Source organism: Sorex fumeus, unplaced genomic scaffold, assembly GCF_029834395.1.
Source record: "Sorex fumeus unplaced genomic scaffold, SorFum_2.1 ptg000063l, whole genome shotgun sequence".
NCBI classification, from domain to species: Eukaryota; Metazoa; Chordata; class Mammalia; order Eulipotyphla; family Soricidae; genus Sorex; species Sorex fumeus.
In genome coordinates this window covers 12,385,859-12,388,966 of record NW_026606120.1, presented here as the reverse complement: position 1 = coordinate 12,388,966, position 3,108 = coordinate 12,385,859, and the positions used below count along the sequence as shown (strand labels likewise).

Below are 3,108 nucleotides of genomic sequence, written 5' to 3'. Positions count from 1 at the left end.
CATATCGAATACGTCGCGGGGAGCTTGCCAGGCTCTGCCGTGCGGGCGAGATACTCTCGGTAGCTTGCGGGCTCTCCGAGAGGGGTGGAGGAATCGAACTCGGGTCGGCCATGTTGGCCGCTTGTAAGGCGAACGCCCTACCCGCTGTGCTATCGCTCCAGCTCCAGTTTTCTTATCTTCGTGATATTTTACATTGGCATTAGGCCCTAAGAAATTGTGGGTTTTAGCTTTATTTTTGATTTTAAAAGATTGGAGGCAAGACGGGGTGGTATCACCACAAACTCTAAGACATATACATCCTAACTAAGCTTAAAGAACATTACGGACTGAATGGAGAGAGAGAGTACAGGGATTAAGGTAGTTGTATTGCACACAGCTCTTCCAGGTTCAGTGCCCGTATATGGTCCCCCGAGCACTGCCCGGTGTGGCCCATAAAGTACAACAACAAAATCGCAGACTAGTAGAATATCATTGTAGTCTAGGTGGGGGGATAGTAGACTGGGGAGAGGAAAGAGAGGATAGTGTTGGAGAGAAAGAACAGTAAATGTATATCGGAACTTAATGAACAGTGAATCTTCAGAAGTATCAATGGGGACACTGAATGTTTTAGTATCCATTAGAAAACCTTTTTTTTTCTTTAAGTAAAAGCAACGTAATAAATGATTCTCCTTCCAAATAGCTTTCTAAGGGACTCAAGAGATAGTACAGCTGGTAGGGCACTTGTATGCGGCCAACATGGATTAAATCCCTGGCATTCCATATGGTCCCCTGAGCCCCACCAGTACTGATCCTTGAGCACAAAGCCAGGAGTAAACTCTGAGCAACGCCAGGTGTATCCCCCAAAACAGAACAAAATAAAATAGCCTTTTAATTGAAGAAGTACATTTTAATCACCCCAATTGACAGATATATATCATTGTACATATACAGTCTTTGGTACTATGTATTGGTGTTAAAGAAACAATATTGGTACAGTTAAGAATTGTTCAGAGGCTGTCTCTGGCTCCTGATCAAGCTGCTTAACGGCCATGATCCCAGAGACTCAGAAACAAATCTCAAAACCCAGAGGCGTTTGGCAGAAATGCATCTGGACTCCACAGTACGTTACTGTCGCCGGGCCTCCCCAGGGAGGAAAGGGTGTTGTCCCTCCGCCTGCTCCCTCTTGGCGACTTGGTGGCTGTCATCCTGCAGAGGCCATTGGACAGTCAGGCTTGGGCCCGCAGTGACGAAACTTGTTGGGTCTCACGGGATGGGGGGGGAGGTGGAGCCGGGCCTGTCCTCCCCACCCTAACGAGACCCCAAGTCATCGCCCACAAATGGCCTCTCTGGCTCCTCATCAAGCTGCTCAACGGCCTTGATCCCAGAGACTCAGAAACAAATGTCAAAACCCAGCGGCTTTTGTCAGAAATGTGTCCGGACCCCGCAGTAGGTTACTGTCACCGGGCCACCCCAGGGGGGAATGGGTGCTGTCCCTCCGCCTGCTCCCTCTTGGCGACTTGGTGGCTGTCATCCTCCAGAGGCCATTGGACAGTCAGGCTTGGGCCCGCAGTGACGAAACTTGTTGGGTCTCACGGGATGGGGGGGGAGGTGGAGCCGGGCTTGTCTTCCCCACCCCAATGAGACCCCAAGTCATCGCCCACAAATGGCCTCTCTGGCTCCTCATCAAGCTGCTCAACGGCCATGATCCCAGAGACTCAGGAGCAGATCTCTAAACCCAGTGACTTTTGGCAGAAATCCCTCCAGATTTAAGTGTTAAAATTTCAGAACTTCAAAACCACATGGCCCTACTGCAGCCACACGACATCATATGTTATTCATAACCAGCAATAGAACACAAATTGTCTATTGTTGCCTTTTCAGCAGATCTGAGTGTTGGGGTAAAATCTTAAATAATGGTGGGTCTGGTGTCGAAATAGTGAATGTGATCAAAGTAGAGAGAGAGTAATGTAGAAATCATCTGCCCCACAGGCAGGGGGAGGGTGTGGGATGGGGGTATACTGAGATTTTTGGTGGTGGAGAATGGGCACTGGTGAAGGTATGGGTGTTTCATTGTATGACTGAGACTTAGACCCAAAAGCTTTGTAACTGCTCTCACGGTGATTCAATAAATAAAATTATAAAAAATGGAAAAAGAAAAAAAAAGTAAGGTGGAGTTCATGCACAATTCAATCAGCTAATCAGTGGCTGAATAAATAGCAGTACTCCTACAAAAAAAAAAAAAAGAATTGTTCAGAGGCTGGAGCGATAGCACAGCGGGTAGGGCATTTGCTTTGCATGTGGTCAACCTGGGTTCAATTGCCAGCATCCCATATGGTCCCCTAAGCACCACCAGGAGTAATTCCTGAGCGTAGAGCCAGAAGTAATTCCTGTGCATTGCCAGGTGTGACGCCCCACCCCACCCCCCCAAAAAAATTGTTCAGCTCAGTTATTCTTTAGGTGATCCGATGTTGTGAAAATTATTAAATCAGTTACATGATTTTACCTACTTATATGTTAAAAAGAAATAGGTAAAAAAAAGGTAAAGGCCCTCCCGTTGATCGTCAATTTGCTCGAGCGGGCCCAGTAACGTCTCCATTGGAGACTTTGTTGTTACTGTGTCTGGCATATCGAATACTCTCGGTAGCTTGCCGGACTCTCCGAGAGGGGCGGAGGAATCGAACTCGGGTCGGCCATGTTGGCCGCTTGTAAGGCGAATGCCCTACCCGCTTGCTATCGCTCCAGCCCTTCGATAGCTCAGTTGGTAGAGCGGAGGACTGTAGTGGTGGAGCCGTGGCAATCCTTAGGTCGCTGGTTCGATTCCGGCTCGAAGGACTTCGTACAAAAAGAAATATATTAGGGAAAATAAATATGAAGCATTGCTCCTTTCATTGAAATGATCATGTTATTTGGTTTTAGGCCACATCCACTGGGGGCTCCGGGATCATTATGGTGGGGCTTAGGAGACCATATGGGATGCTGGGGATCAAACCAGAGTCAGCTATGTACAAGACAAGCACCTTAACCACTATACTTTAAAATTAATAAGTCAGAATTCTTTAAAAGTAACTTTTTGAATTTTTATTACAGGTAAAATGGGATATTCACATTGTACAGAAACAGAGGTAAGAG

The 3,108-nt window shown here is 47.0% G+C and overlaps 1 non-coding gene across 1 annotated transcript; it reads left to right on the top strand.

The window, feature by feature from the left end:
* Positions 1–2,722: 2,722 nt before the first annotated feature.
* Positions 2,723–2,811, top strand: TRNAY-GUA (transfer RNA tyrosine (anticodon GUA)). Its single transcript is given in 2 exon segments — positions 2,723–2,759; positions 2,776–2,811. It is a non-coding gene; the product is annotated as a tRNA-Tyr (tRNA).
* The last annotated feature ends 297 nt before the right edge of the window (positions 2,812–3,108 follow it).